The sequence below is a fragment of the Polistes dominula genome, unplaced genomic scaffold (assembly GCF_049000335.1).
Source record: "Polistes dominula isolate Pdom_NZ unplaced genomic scaffold, Pdom_raw_medaka contig_31, whole genome shotgun sequence".
Lineage (NCBI taxonomy): Eukaryota > Metazoa > Arthropoda > Insecta > Hymenoptera > Vespidae > Polistes > Polistes dominula.
The window spans coordinates 5,710,044-5,726,572 of NW_028300925.1; the positions used below are offsets into that span (position 1 = coordinate 5,710,044).

The 16,529-nt window shown below is 33.5% G+C and overlaps 1 protein-coding gene and 1 long non-coding RNA gene across 4 annotated transcripts in view; one reads left to right on the forward strand and one right to left on the reverse strand.

Moving 5' to 3' along the window:
* The window catches only part of LOC149032992 (uncharacterized), a 58,954-nt gene extending 45,583 nt beyond the window's left edge, over positions 1-13,371 (forward strand). For all 3 annotated transcript variants that reach the window (XR_016176145.1, XR_016176146.1, XR_016176144.1), the window contains exon 3: positions 12,931-13,371. This is a non-coding gene — a long non-coding RNA (uncharacterized LOC149032992). The remainder of the gene's footprint in view (positions 1-12,930) is intronic.
* The window catches only part of timeout (circadian regulator timeout), a 166,786-nt gene that overhangs the window by 51,326 nt on the left and 98,931 nt on the right, over positions 1-16,529 (reverse strand).

Here is a 16,529-nt window from a genome sequence, read left to right on the forward strand (position 1 = left end):
ATCTTCGTTACTTCCTTTCTCCCCTCTCTCTCTCTCTCTGTTCTTTTCTCCTTCGTCTCACAAGCTCGGTAATTAGCAACTGTAGATGAAAATTTGTAGGAGAAACACGAGTATATTTCTGTCTTTTTAATCTTACAAAACGGATGGATGAAAGAGATGAGAGAGATATAAAGTCAGAGCGTTAAATTCGAATGTAAAACTCGTAATTAACGTTAAAAAAAAAAAATAAAATAAAATAAAATAAAATAAAATAAGAAATAAAAAGAGAACAGTCAAACCTGAAGGATTTTAGAAAGGACGTGAAGTCAAAGTAGGAGATAAACTAGGTAAAGTTTTAAGGGAGAATCAAAGTTCATTGGATCGACTTGTGTGCCAGCGTGGAACGAGGCGGGACCGCTGACCGGACCACTTGTGTCACTTTGAATTAGCCCAGTCGGATGAGCTAACTTTGCCCATGTGTGCAACACTTCTCCTCTTACCAACGTTATCCGTTTCTATGAGTCTGTTTGATCATTTAACGAAACAAATTCAAGCGGAACCTACTACCGAACGAATTCTCCGGCTGTTCGTAACCATCGACGTTGACAAATTTCATTCATCGATGTCACTGATTGTCTCTGCTCGTTGTGACCTCGTTTCCTAACACTTTTGACCAAATCAATTTACAATTCATTTGTTATCTTTTTTCTATGAGTATTTTCTGATTCCGAATAACCTGATTTTTACATAAAAAAAATAAAAGAGAAAAGAGAAAAAAAGCTTCAACAAAATAAAAATTAATTACTTTAACGACAGAGATCATGAATTGCACATATAATACAAAGCGTAGTGTACAAACGGGTATGCTTAAATTCGTTCTACCTAGGCACATTTATACCTAGCAAGTAATTACAATCACGTAACTAGCAATTCTTGTTGATTAACGTTATGATATTGCGCATTTATACGAATACACGTAATACGCATTACGATGCGTTTGCAACACGTTATTAGAATTATTCTAATTAAATAATATAACAAAGCGTTGCGAGTAAAATATATTGTAAATGTAATTAGAAAGATAACAAATGATCGAACAATAGACGAATTTAGATTATAATAGAAGTTCGCTGATAGCTATTGTTAATATTATAAAAGGTATATTATCTTCACAAAAGGAAGGAATGACTGTTTTTTGTTTAATAAACCACAAGCATATTTTGCAATAAAGTTAAAGCCCGTGTTTGCCAGTACGAGGTTTATGTCGAAACGATTCCATGTGTACCAATTTGGGCATCCTCCCTCAGCATCGAAAGCCAAACGTCCTGTGCATGAGAACACCATTTCGTGCCAGCTGCTGTTCGAATGTTCGTAATCACGGAACAGTAAAGCTCGCTAGCGCACGGTTGGCCAATCTTTTTAATGCACTTTGAATTACGATATCGTCGTTTAAGAGTGCGATCGCGGATTTAGCAATTTTTTTTTTCCCTTGTTTTTTCGTTTTCTCTCTCCCTCTCTCTATCTATCGTTTTTTTTTTTTACAAGAGAGCGTACTATATTTGATAGCTGTCGCGTTTTGCCAATCAGTCTTCTTTTTTTTTTTTTTAAAAAGAGGAGATAGCAGGAATGTGGGAAGAGAGAGAGAGAGAGAGAGAGAGAGAGAGAGAGAGAGAGAGGAACAAAAAACGTTCGATCCATGAGAAAATGATATTTTCCGCGATACAAAATCGACTATGCAGAGTAAAGAATTTTAAACGAGAATATTTGAAAGTATTTTATCGTTTACTAGTGAACGAAATTAATTATTTAAAGGAAAAATATATTTAAAGTAGTTAAAAGAGTAAAATTTCTATTCTCTATCTTGTACTTTGTCTCACAACGATCGATGAAGTAGTAATACGAGCGTCAGAAATAGATTAAAATAAAAAAAGAAAAGAAGGGAAAAAGAGAGGATAAAAAAAAAGTAGATATAAAAAAATCTATATCCCAGCTATTTCAACAATAAAAAAAGAAAAAGAAAATATTACCAAACTTTTACACGTAGAATGTCACGAACGAATAGATCGTTTGAAAATTTCGATTCTCTAGTTCGCGCCCCTTTTTCGTTGAACGTGTATCACAGAAATCACGAACGATAGGCGGAGCCGGGGAACGAATGAAAACGGCTTTGGAACGTCGAAAACGAGCGGGGCGAAACAATGGGCAATCTCGCGACGGTGGTCAGGAATTACGGTGTGGCTCCCCGCGGCACCGCCACCACCACCACCACCGCCACTACCACTACCTCCACCATAATCACCACCATTGCTAGCAATACTACCGTTACCGTCACATATATCCAATCTTATCCACTACACTTACTCCCCCCTTCCAACAAAGTCTAATACGCGAGAATCGTTCACCGTCGTTTTCGAGGTTGAACGTCAACGAGGAAGAGCGTTATTTGCTCTGAGAATTACACAGAACGAATCTTTCTTGCGGTTATTGCGATTCGGAATATTCGACAGCGAAGTCGCTGGACGATTTCACGACACAACCTCCTCCTCATCCTCATCGTGCACGGCAAGCTCACGGCAGTCAGAGCCTGTTAGCAATTAATATGCACAGGATGGCCATGAGTTGCTGTTCAGTATGCGGGACATCATCGCCTCTATGATAGTATGATTGTCGGGACCACTCGTGGCACGATTCAACGGCTACTGCTAACATCACCCACCCCTTCCTATATCTCTGCTCCTCTTTCTCCACCCCCCATCACGTGTCCATCCTCTACACTGACACCTCTTCTTCTCACCACCAACCTCCCCCTTCATCCCTCTCAGTAGTCTCCTCTCTTTCTATCGCTCTCCTACTAACACCAATGGCAGTCAAATCCATCCGACTAATCCCCAAAGGAACCCCACGCGCCACCCTTATCAGTATTCAATGCTCCTAAACTGCTTTTTGACACGGCCTGGTCCCCGAGAATTCCATTTTATAACTCGATTCCAAACTCGCCGTACCGTAAACCCGGTATTTCTCCTTTTACACTTTATAGTCTTCTTCCTTCACGACATTATACCGACCAGGTAATAATCGTTTTCCTTTACTGATAATTATTAACGATTATTTATGTACGATCTCGATGGTTATTATTCATTCGCGCAAAACAGATAATTTACATTTTTAATTATTCACAAAAAGAAGAAAAACCAAAAGTGAAAATTATGATTCAAATCGTAGAACGATTTTTCTTTCGCTTACCGAAATTCTGAAATATCGTAGATAAAAATTGTACATAAGTGTGTTTTGTTCGATCTGCGAAAAAACACTCAGGACCTATGTTGTCACCATGGAAATTCTATTTGTCATCAATTTTGAGTTTTTAGTCCATATTTTTTTCTTTCTTTTCTTCTTTTTTTTTCGTTAATCCCATCTTCTCCTTTCATCTTTTTCTTTTTCCATGTTATCAACGAAATCGATCGCAACTGTCGCGATATTTATCGACAGTGTTCGACAGTTTTTCACGCAACTCTTCTTTCCGAGCACAATGGTGCTATAAATATAATAGATGTACCCGTTCAATCTTTTTTCGTTAGAAAAAAAAAGGGGGAAAAAAAATGGAAAGTTTCGTTTAAAACATCTCCGAGAGATTACAATATCTCGATAAATTCACCGTATGTCCCCGTCGTTAATCGTCTTTTCACATTACGCGTTCTTTGTCATGAATCCCATTGGATTTTCTTCCTCCTCGTTCAAATAACGAAAATATTTATTATGTCGTAATAAATGTACGCGTTTCACCGCTTTCGTGATATGACTCGACCTTTGAGAGAAGAAAAAAAAAAGAAGAAAAAAGAAAAAAATGGAAAGAAGAAGAGGAGAAAAAGAAGTAGAGCTTTGTGAGCTTGGTCTTCGAATAAAGCTAGAGCGTCTGAATTTATTTGAAAAGTTTTGCAAAACAGGCACTCCCAATAAATCATATTATTCTCTTTCTCTTCTTTTTTCCTCCCTCATCCCTTTCGTCCGACAATAGCCACCACCGCTGACTTGACTCTTCTCGTCAGACCATTATACATACTCATGTAACTTCAAGTATCCCTGTGCTTTCTATCCTTCGGACGGATGAAAAATATCACTGGTTAGAAAAACTTCCGACGTATTGTCTTTCCTAAGCTTGACATATAGAGCGATTACTTGCCTTTCGATATGTCAAGAAGATGGAATTGATCTTTCACCGATATTATGAAGAAAGTTTTTCCCCTACGTATGAAAAAAAAAAAGAAAAAAGAAAAAAAGAAATGTATTCAACACTAAAAATATTCACGCATACGCGCGCGCGCATTTAGAAAATAATAATTAATGTGAAACTTCTAACCGACTATGAATTCATTTTTTTGCGATAATAATTGCAAAAGGTTCTTTTTTCTTCTTTTTCAGGTTAAAAAGAAAATCAATTTTGTCGATTTTTAATAAATTGGTTTTTTCTTTTCGTTCAGATGAAATATTCAAATGAAAATCGTTTTTAATAAACCAATTTAATTATTGGGAATTTAACGAATACGCGCAGATATTTCTTCTTATATATGAATTATTGAATTTCATCCTTTAAAATACGAATGAAATGGGAAGTCGACTGGATTTCTATATTGCGCTGGCTTAATTCATTTAAATGCTCTATTGAGCCGAATAGGCAACGCGTAGAATGGCGGCCAGTGAGCCGGGCCATTTATCCCGCAGACCACGATGGACCATTCCGTACAACCCCATGGGTTCCAACCACTGACGGTGCCACCGGGTATGTCGATCGTCCAACCTCTAGCAACCTCCACCAACCAACCATCACTTCTTTTGGTCCACATGCTGTATTCTACAAAATGCATGATATTAAAATGACGATTTGTAAGCTGAACGATCGTTTCTGCGAATAAAACGAAAATTTAAATCAAACGAATCAAAATGATGTCGTTTGGAATTTATTCAATCTCGTTTTATATTTCTTTCTTTCTCTTTTTTTCCTTTTTAAGGAAAAAAGTTTAAGGTCTTTTAAAGATTTTTTTTTCAACATAGCTGTAATCAATTCGCATAATTATCATTAATACGATAAAGAACATTCGTCATATGTTTGACGAGTAATATCAAATTTACTAACGAAATGAAAATTACGTATTAGTAAGGAGATTTTTCATGGAACATTTCATTACTTTGTTCTTGTAAAATAATTAGATTAAATCAAATTGAAAACTGACCTGCGTTACGCGAAATAAATATTTCGAGAGAAAATATTAAAATACAATTTAGTACGGAAGGCACGCTATGGACTTTTTCAATCATATATTTTTGTTGCAAAGAAATGATGTAAAAAAAAAAAAACTAGTAGTAATAAAAACCCTAAAATAATATTCGTTAAAATCATTGCTCTGGTTAGAGGAGACGTGACGCTTTTTAGTTTGCGCAAACGCGCGATGAAATTAAAAATGAAGGACTTTCGGTTAGCGGTTAGGAGAGTATCGACGTAGTGCTGACACTTTTCATCAGTAGTGAAATACATAGAGCGAAAAGATATAAGAGTAACAGGACAAGAGAATGCACCATCCGTGTACTTCAATCGATAAAAATGGTGATCGTTCCAACGCGATAAGTTCAATGTGACCTGGATTCTTTGTAACTCTTTCTAAAACTAAAGAACGTTTTTCTAATCGAAATTCTCTTCATTTACAAATAATCCGAACCTTATGAAAAAGCCGATAAAATGTACCTACATCTTTTATGACCAATGAAAAAAGCGAACCTAAACGGAGGGAGAATTCTAGTTTGAGATTAAATCGGTTTTTCTGAAAAGCTTTCACGTATTCTTCTTAAGTTCACGTGGATTTCATTATTACCGCGAATTTACGTGATAAACTTTTCAACTTTATGTAATATTAACGGAATATATGGTGCGTAAGCGATAAAAACTTTTATATATCCAAATCAATTTTTTTTTTATAATAATTACAAGACGATTAAATATTCTATAATCGTAAATGAAAATTTATCCGAAGAAGATATAGAAGCTTGTTATAGTCGTACTTGTATTATTGAGAACTTCGTAACGTTCTAATAAGGTTTGTATTTTGTAGTTCTCTGTAAAGTAGTCACCTCGGAAAGCTAGCCTAACGATAATGACGAGGCGAAACGGCAGGACGAAGCAATTAAACTCGATAGAATGAAGTTCCATAGAGCGGATGTATCTCGGTGGACTGAGTCTTGAATTCTCAAAACGAGGCAATCCAGCTGCTGTGACTAAATTTTCAAAGCGTAACACGTTATACCGAAACCGCTAAACGTTGTCGCAGGAAGTTCGCACATTGACGTTGTCAAACGAAAATCGCTTACGACAGGACGATTGCGTTTCGCGAATTTGTAACACGCTTTCATGTTGCTATCCTACCTCATTGCATGTTCGAAAAATGTGTAAAAACTTGATACCGATGCTCCTATATAAACTAGATACACAGTACAATTAAATTTGTGTTTAAACAATCCGAGGTGATATCGACATTGGAGATTCCAATTTTTATATTTGTCAACGTGAAAATAATACGCGCAGTATTTGCAAAAATGGAGTCATTTCAAAATCATTTTTTTCTCAAATCCTTTTATATATATATATATATGTATGTGGAACGAGCGCCTCCATACCAAACTTATTAAGCATTCGTGGAGAAGAATTGTTCGGTGGGCCCTAGATAGCTCAATTGGATAAAAGAGCAGTCGCCTGGAAAGTGAAAGATCCGGGTTTGAGTCCCGATCCAGTCCGTCCAGCAGTCCAATTTTTTTTTTACTAATCTTGCATGTATATATTTTGTCGACTCAAAATCTCAATTTTAATTGAATAAATAAATAATAAACGTAAAATAATATTTTTGATTGCTCATAAGTTCGATTAAATAATTACAAAATTAATTATAAAATAAATAGATATTGTATTGCAATAGATATTTCATACAAGTGGACTTCAATGAACGCAGATTAGTTGAAAATACGAGGGAATGCAATCCTATCTCGCTCAATGCGGTTAAATAAATAATTACCGGTAACGATAGTCCTTTTTGAAATTTAAAGGAAGAAGCTTAGTTCTCGGGCAGGACCGAATTCCGATTAGTGCTCTTGAATGTTTCATTATGCAACTGGCAGTATGTTCATTCAAACATATAAACTCGTTGCTAGGTTACGTTAGCGAACTATTGTATATACTGACTAGAATTAAAAAATAAAATAAAATAAAATAAAAAAATTTTAATCGAAAGGATGACTAATATTTTGTGTCTAACAATAAACGTCACTTCAAGTAATTATCACTTCAAAAGATTTGAATAAATAAATATAAATAGAAAAGAAAAACGGAATATTTTATAGATTTATCATCGAAGGGAAAATAAAAAACGTCGTTTAAAAAATATCATCCTCACATACGTGAACGTTAAGACCGAATTTTTTCCTCTGAGACTCGTTACAAACTCTCAAACGATTTTCAGCAAATCCAGATAGTTCTATCCCGTAAATCCGATAGCCGTATACTTCTGACGATGAAGATAAATTGAAATTTAACGGATATCAAATATATGGCGAAGTGAAAAATATTTGCCGCTTTCTGTATAATCCGTTGCTGTAACTTACGTTCAAGAAGGCAAAGCGGCTTGACCTATTTCCGTAAAGGAAATAAGACCGTGTTTTGGCGTGAACAAGATAAAAGGGTAAATCTTTAAAAATCTTTCGTTTAACTTGTCGATTTTTCACTGGCATTGAGAAAAATCACGGTAAATGTTATAAATACGTAAACAATATTAAAAAAAAAAAAGGAAAAAAAAAGAAAATAATAAATAAAAGTTGACAATAAGAACGCGTAACTATTATGGAAAATGACGATAAATTTAATCGGTGTCGCTTGGTTTAAATGGACGTGGAACGCTCGAGACTTGTTTATTAATCATTATGCAGAAAGCATCCACGCGGATTAACAGTCGACGAGGGGAGTCAACGGACGCGTTTTGCGAGTGTGGACGCCGATATTCAGATGGTACAAATTTAATGCCCCGCAAAGTAGAAATATTACCGGCCTGGAGAGCTTCCCGACGATCCATGCAAGCCGATTGTATAATCAATTCTGACAAAATTATTAATTTTCATATTTCTGACCGGTCACCTTGATTCCCATCTCGTTCATATTACAGTCGAAATACAGTCGAATACTATAACTAGGAAAAGCAGCAAAGTAAATTTCTTTGAATGATTTCTCGTTCACATTAAAATATCATATAAACGTAAATTAATATATTAATAATAAATAATTATTATAATATATTTGACTATCTTGTAACATTTATGCAGAACGTAAAAAAATGTATCAAGTGATATAGTATATATAGGAAGATATAAAAATTGTGAAAACGTAACAATAGGATTGGTAAGAAGGTGTTAAAAGAAATTTCGTTAACCGGTTATAAAGTATCTAGTCGAAAAGTAGAAAACGATATTGCAAGCACGAAAAGATCACGTCAGTGCTCGAAAGCACGAACACGCGAAGCGTCGAGCCATCTACCATAACACGGGAAGTCTCGGGAATTTCAAGAATTTTCACCAACGTGATTCGACACCAATGGCGTCGCTCTTTAATAAAAGCTGAAGGTGAACATTCCTTTATCGATATCGAACGGTCGAAATAGTTCACGTACATTACCGTTTCACGATCGTAGTGGGTAGGTAGGCAGCTAGGTAAGGTATATGTATTATTGGACAGAAAGCCACCAACGCACTACACCCCACCAACGAATCTAAGCGTTGATGTATTAATAAGTTTTTAATGAGGGTGTGATCGGTTATAGTTTACTGCAAAAGTTATCGTAATTACTGGTGCATGCGTCTGAGAGGAGTTTAATGAAAAGCAATATCGTTGGAAATTCGATAGACTACGGTTAGGGATAGGAGAAAGAAAAAAGATTGCAGGAAGAGGTGTACTTTTCAATCCTGGGGTGAAAAACAAGAAGGGAGAAAAATTAATTAAAGGCACCGCTTCAAAACATCACAGAGATGGTTTATGTTCTTTTTTTTTTGTATTTCTAAACGCGTTTTTTAATTAACACAAACTTTTTTTTCTTATATCTGTATTCTTTCCTTGTACAAGTATCTCACATAGTTGATGCACAAATTCTTATCAAGATTCTTCTTTCATTTTTTATTGTACGACTACTGGTAATCAAGAAGTATAGTATGTTTGAAGATACGATCATGCATGTATCCGTGGACAACTTTTTCTCTTATCTACTTGTGTCTGTAGACTGATGTAAAAATAGGTTAGGATAAAAATAGGATTTTAAGATTCAAAACCTAGTCCCTAGAGCATTGCACGTGATATGTTTTAAATCAGTAAGCTATCTAAGGCTTTGTAGATTCCATTTTTCTAATATGACATTGCACACTGCAAATCCCATGTGTACACATTTTTATTCTTATTCTGATTTTCACTCTTTGATATTAAAATACTTTATGAAATAATAATAAGTTATTACCTATTTTTTTTTACAGCAACTAGAGTTAAAAGATTGAGTTAATATACCAGATGGTTCAAAGCTAGGTACGTTCTTTCGTTAATACGATCTCTAACGAACGAGTTGTACTCCTCTTACAAATTCCAAGATCGTTTTTCAAAGACTGGTATCTTAAGTACCTGCTCATTGACCACGACCCTTAGCTGATCCTTACTGTAATTGCACTCTTCACTAATTTTCCGTTTCTATTCGTCAATCATCGGTCTCTAATATTCGATGATTTTCACCAAATTAAATAAAAAAAATCAGCATTTCAATTACATCGAGCGTTTCAAAGATATTACATTACTTCACAGTATCGATATAAAACATGTGAATAAGATCATTACCAACATATCGATTCTCACGAGATTTTACAATCATTTTTATAAGAAAAATTAATTATATATTTTTTTTTTCCTTATTATTACTGTCGTTGTTCATTTTTAATTTTTCCTTTTTCTTTTTTTTTCTTTCTTTCAACTTTGTTTATTCATTTTTCGTTAAAAATCCAAGTAGCATATATGTATGTGTAGTATGGATGAAGTATACCAGAGTATATACTTTGTAAATGCACATCTAATCCAGAACGTGCATCAGATTTTTCTCGTACCTAGTTCTCGTGGATGAACCGAAAATCGAAATTTTATTCCTTCTCGTCATCCTTAATAATTCAATTTTCCGAAGTCACGATAAACGGCTCGCCGGTGAATCGTGGTTTTTTCCAATGTTAGATTTTGATAGGAAATCTAACCGTACCAAAGGTAAAAATCTTAACCGAGAAAAAGAACGAAATATATATATATATAGGTATATAATACATACATCGTCGTGGAAGTCTGGGCAAAAGTATCGAGTTCGTCTTTTCCTTCGCGAAAGGCTCGTAAAAGAAATCGATTTCGATACCCTTCAGCTTAGGAATGCCGAGCCAAATGTTTTTTTATTCGAATTTTTCAATCCCAACACGTATCGCTGTCCTTCAATGTTCCTTCATTCTTTCTCGAGGAAAAACTCACGTGAAACTTCGATGGAAAGCAAACGAGTCTTCGAAACTAGTTCGTATCAAATTTCACTCGTCACACCTTCCTAATTGAATTTATTTATTAAAATGTTATTACGCTTTTGATTTTATAGTTCTTTGTAATGGAGATTATAAAAGAATATGATTATTTAAAAATATAAATTAATCGATTATATAAAAATTCAGTAGAATTTAATATTAAAGATATTAAGAATAAGAGAATATATTTAAATTTCATAATAATGAGATTAATAAAATCATTTTGATAGAAAAATTGATTTTATTTTAATAAGAATATATCGTATAGATTAATGGATATCTCTTGTTTCAATACCGCACATTATCTATTGTCATTTCTCTCAATTCAATTATTCGAAAATTCATTTATCGAAAACGTTTAGTCTCCTCATTAATTCGAATAATCGACGTCTCACTGTATTACGTTTGGCAAACTTTCACAGCTACGAATATGCCGCTTTGAATTGCTTTCTCGTTTTAACTTCATCTTAAACCGTGAGTTAATTAAAGACCACTCTCTCTTCCCCTCTCCCTCTCTCTCGTATATTCTCTTTTTAATAACAAATGATTAAAGAGCAAACGTATGCTTTAAAGCATTATCATTTTCTAATTAAATAAATAATGTAAAATCTGTGTAAGACGTTTTACGTTTTTATCGGAAAAAAGTAATTTAACTTGTCGAAAAGAAAGTTAAACAAACAAATTTAAATGAGATCAATCTTTAGACACTAAAAATTTTATATTAAATTTATTATAATATCTTCAATATATCTAGCTGTACAATAAACAGTAGACCATTACTTTGACCGTTAATAATACTGCATGTGGTTGATGTGACATTAAATAAATTAATTAAAAAAGAAAAAAAGAAAAAAGAAAATATTTTCAAGGGATATAAGCGTGATGATGTTTGCCATTTTGTTTTAAGTCTGTATATGTATGGTACGCATTTTAATTATGTTTCTGTCATCATTATTTTTATGAGTATTTCATAGTATACAGCCAAGTATTTTGTCGTTCTTGATACGAAAAACGAATTGATTATTTTCCAAGTAATAAATATTTTTCTTTTTTTTTTTCTGTTGATCACGAACGAGCGAAAATTCACGAGTGGAGGCTAGCGGAGAAGAATAGATCGGTAGGGATTAAATGATAAATCACGTTGAAATCCCTTTACTCGACTCATTTCCACGAGATGTAAAATGGAACAGTTTTTTTCGCGAGAGACATCACAATTTTCAGGGAAAAGTTTACGTCGAAAATTTATAACGTACGCTACCTACTCGTAAAAACGTTGTAAAAACGTGACTGAAATCGTCACGGCGATTTACGGAAAATCGTGAGAGCGTTAAACGAGGAAAATAAAGAAGAAAAAAGGAAAACGAAAAAAAAAGGTGTAGAATAAAAATACAAACAAAAAGAAGAAGAAAAAGAAGAAGAGAAAAAAAATATAAGATATTTTCTTTTTAGAATTGCTTTTCGTGCTGCACGAAGTATTTTCATTTCTTACACGTAATATATTATAGGGTAGTTCCTTCTAACAAATTTACCTATCTTAATCTTCTTTCGTACAAGTTCTTTCAACAGACACTCTTGACAAATATATCATCCAGATTCTCTTCAAAAAAAAAAAAAAAAAAAAAGGATAAAAAAGAAGAACGTCTAGTTTTAAAGGTACGAGCTATCTTAGAAATAATGATAATTAACACAGAATAAAGGTAGGGTGAAATGTTTAGGAATATAGCGAGAAATTCATATCTAGAGGAAGGAAAACCGTACTCGAGTAAATACTTAAGAGAAATTAAAAGCAAACGTGGCGGCAGTTACACGCGTGAGTACGCGATAATAAGCGAGAAGTGGGCGTACGCTATTGGATGAGAAGAATGCGTATTAGCGGCATATCTCGGATAATCGAGGCTACGGTATTTCGTATTTAAAGGCATTTTGAGTATTATAAGAAGAGAGAGAGAGAGAGAGAGAGAGAGAGAGAGAGAGCCTTTCTGTATTTCCTCTCTGACGACCTCTTTACCATCTCTCTCTCGCTCACACTTTCTTTCTCTCATTCGATTCCCCTTCCCTTAAAGCTCGCATACACCGAGACTTCCTAATCGCTTTATCGTTCTCATGGTATATAATCGTTCGTTGAAGAGGTACTTCTATATTTTGGTTCTCTTTTCACCCTTCTTTTTCTTTCACTCTCTTAAGAACATCCAGAAGATTCAAGAGCATTGAAGAATCACCGAAATAAGGGTCGATTTTCGATCCAACCAGGTCCCTTCTTCTTTTACTCCCATCTTCCTTTTTCCTTTCTTTCTTATTTCTTTTCTTTCTTTCTCTTTCTACTTACATATCTCTGCTCTTCAGGCTCAGTCTTCTCTTGGGAATATGCTTGGAATCCATGGTATCTTGACTATTTCCACATCGAAAAGCTGGACGATGGTGCGTCTGTCTTCGCCTTCATATCAGCAGTTACCCAGCCTGCACTACTTATACGTGCAATGATAAGATATACGAGAAAGGGCGAAAACGATGTTAGATGAAAACAAGAAACCCATTCTCGAACTAATACCCTCCTTTTAACTTTCTTTTATTTGATCTTTTTTGTTTTTTATTTTTTGTTACGTAACATGTAATTTGTAAATCAGTAAACAATAAATTTGATGATGGAATTCTTCAAAATATTTCGATATCAATGCGTACGCTCCGAACAAGATTTGAATTTTATTGCAAAGAAATTAAAATTAGAGAAATAAAAAGATTTTTATCTTTTTTTGTTTCTTCTTTATCGTAGGTGCGAATTTTCTATTTTATTAACCAACGAAATATTGTCTTTATTTTTTGTACTATTATTTCTGAAATACAAAAGCAATGTGTGTAATTTTTTATTTTATACTTCTATCGAAAGAAATAATATTGAAATTTTTCTTTTTTATTTTATTTTTTTTTATTTTACGACCAGGCTCATGGGATACGCAGATATAGTGACAAAAAAGGGAAAAACAATACTTTTTACATTTTCATACATTTTCTTTTGCGATTCTTGAAAAATTTTGTGATTTGCATTTAAAATGTAGAGAGGAAAAAAAAGAAGAGAAAGAAAATAGAGAAAAAAAAGAAGATAGTAGATAAGAGAATGCCGAAGAAAGTTGCTCGTAGTTATTGAAATTTCAAATAATTAGAAAAATTCGTTGATAAAATGAAGATCGACCATGTCGAACATTACTGGATATTACACCCTTGTGAATCAATGAAGTGAAAAATTAAAGAAAAAGAAAGAAGGAAAGAAACAAAAGAGAACATAGAAGGAAAGAAAAGAAATTATCAATCGCAAAAAATCGTTCTTTCAAGATTATAGAATAAAATTCCGCAAATTCTACTTCCAGAATTTCAATCAAGCAAAAGGAAAATTCTCGTGAAGGCTACTATCTCGTTTTCAAAGTCTACTCTTTTTCTTCGTATTGAAAAGAAGAATCGAAGAGAAAAATCGAAAAAATAGAGAAAACATAACGTTGGTTCGTCCTGACCTTACGTGCGAATCAACGTTCAATAACGTTCTATTATGAAACGATACGAGGCAATTAAAAAGATATCGGAAAATGTGAAGACGAAATGTTAGTACAATATGATATTTTTCTTGTTTTTTATTTGTTTTATTTTTTTCGCTTATTCCAAATCGATCAATTTTTTGTTCACGTCAAAAATTACGGCAGTACTGCTCTTCTAAAACTGGTTTTTTTATTCGATAAAAATTTACATTTTTTTTCGGGCGAATCGAAAGCACGCGTAAAAATCGCAGGTTGTAGAATTATCGTTTTCTATTTTTTTTTTGGGGGGGGGGGGTTCCAGCACCCCATGACATGAGAAATACAAAAAATACGAAAAACAGTTTTTCGTGTCAACCCCCGAGGAGGGCAAATAAAAAGTACCGTTTGATTGTATCTTGTATTTTTTTTATCATTTTCCACACCCTCGATATTAAACGCATAGAAAAATCGTTCACAAACAATATGGGACTTAAGATTTAATTAAATAAACATTCTATTACTTTCCTTTTTCCTTCTTCTTTTATTAAATGACTCTTATAAAAATACTAATTACGATTTCTTCATTAAGTTTTAAGGGTGAAAATGAAATGATGGAACGTCCTTTTACGAGAAATATCCACTGACACACGCTTACACGCTGTAACGTACACACACGTACGTATATTTAATATGTATTTCTGAACATATTAAAAATAATTAAAACCTCGCGTTGCTAAACTATTCCAAGAAAGATTCATATTTCAAATGCCCTGGTTTAAATTCTTTTCCATAAACTTATTCTCACACACACACACATTCCTTTTTTATAAGTTTGATATTCTATGTTCTAGATTTTCATATTTAAAAAAAAAAAGGTTTAACTCTTTCAGAGAAAGAGATAGAGATAAAGAGAGAGAGAGAAAAAGAGAAAGAAGACAACTTTTGGAATTTTGTAGACCCCTTAAGTCTGATGATACGGGCGCTCGCTTTAAGTCATAAATCCAAATGAGTATTCTATCTCACGTTGACCCTTACGAGAGATCACCGCTGTATGGAAGAGATAATACCGTTTGTACAGTATACTACTCTCACGCAAAAGACCATCTAACATTTCTACACGTTCTAAGATTATAGATTGTTCTAAGGATGCTCTAAATGCAACGTCAGATTTTTTTTCTCTATTTTTCCTTAAAATAGGCCATTGCATTTTAAACATGCTGATAAAATTCATTAAAATGTTTATATTTATAATTAATTACGATTTATAAAATATTTAACATTTGACTCTCGATAGAAGTAAATTTGAATTTTTATATTTAAAATAAATCCGACCGACGTTAGTGAAAAATGTGCAATTAGTTATGCAAGGAGATATATTCTTGAAATCCCGTAGGATTATAATCTAGTTTATTACGTCCATGGTGAATTTTGTGAAAGATCTCTAAGATTAGAAAGACGAAGAAGAAGAAGAAGAAGAAGAATAATAAGAAGAAGAGTGAATTAAAGAGCTAAGAATAAGAATAACCGCACTCTGTTACAAGAAGCAAGACAAAAGGAATCGAGTCAAGTGGAAAAATGCCATGAAACGAGTTCTTCGTGGAAGTTTATCTTCCTTGGTTGATACTACGTAGATTGTGTTTAAATTTCCATGAAAATGCACGAAAAAAAAATAAAAAATGTTTAACTTGCGCGTTAAAGAGACTTAATTTTATATCTTTCGATCGATGATAAACAAAAAAAAAACGAAAATAATTACCTTCTACATTTTTTTTTTTACATATTTCAATCTTCTTATCATATTACGTGAAAAATTTTAGTAGTTAAACGAATGTGAAAAATTTGTTCTATTTTAAATTCGATATCAAACTCTCCCTCTTTTTCTCTTTTTGTTGTTTTTAATTGGCATTAATGCTATACAACTAGAAAAATATTGATAACAGAGTTATTGTACGTATAAATCGGTAAAAAAAAAAAAAAGAATAAAAAATAGAAAGGAGGGAAAGCCAATGATCTACTTACTCGCCGATATCATAAAAATAGAACAGAAATCCTCAACAAGGAAATAAAATCTCATTATTTTGAGATAACCGTCTAATAGCCGTATCGATTCGGTACAAGAAAAAGAAAAGAACAAAATGGAACAGAAAAGAAAAAGAAAATAAAAGAAGAGAAAAATAGAATAGAATAAAATAGAGGGGAGGAGGGTAAAAAAAAGTAACGTTGGTCTCGAAAAGAAGCAAATATACAAAGAAATACGTAGTTATAGGAACCATTTGGTAGGCTACTGTTGTGTATCGACTGAAATTCACTATATTGACCCTTGTGGAAAGATATTTTCCTGCTGGCAATTCGAAGCTTAAGAAGATGGTACGCGGAGGAAGGATCGGAAGGAATAAAAGACAGTGGTAAGTAGTGAAGGTTTCCTAGGCAATACTTTCT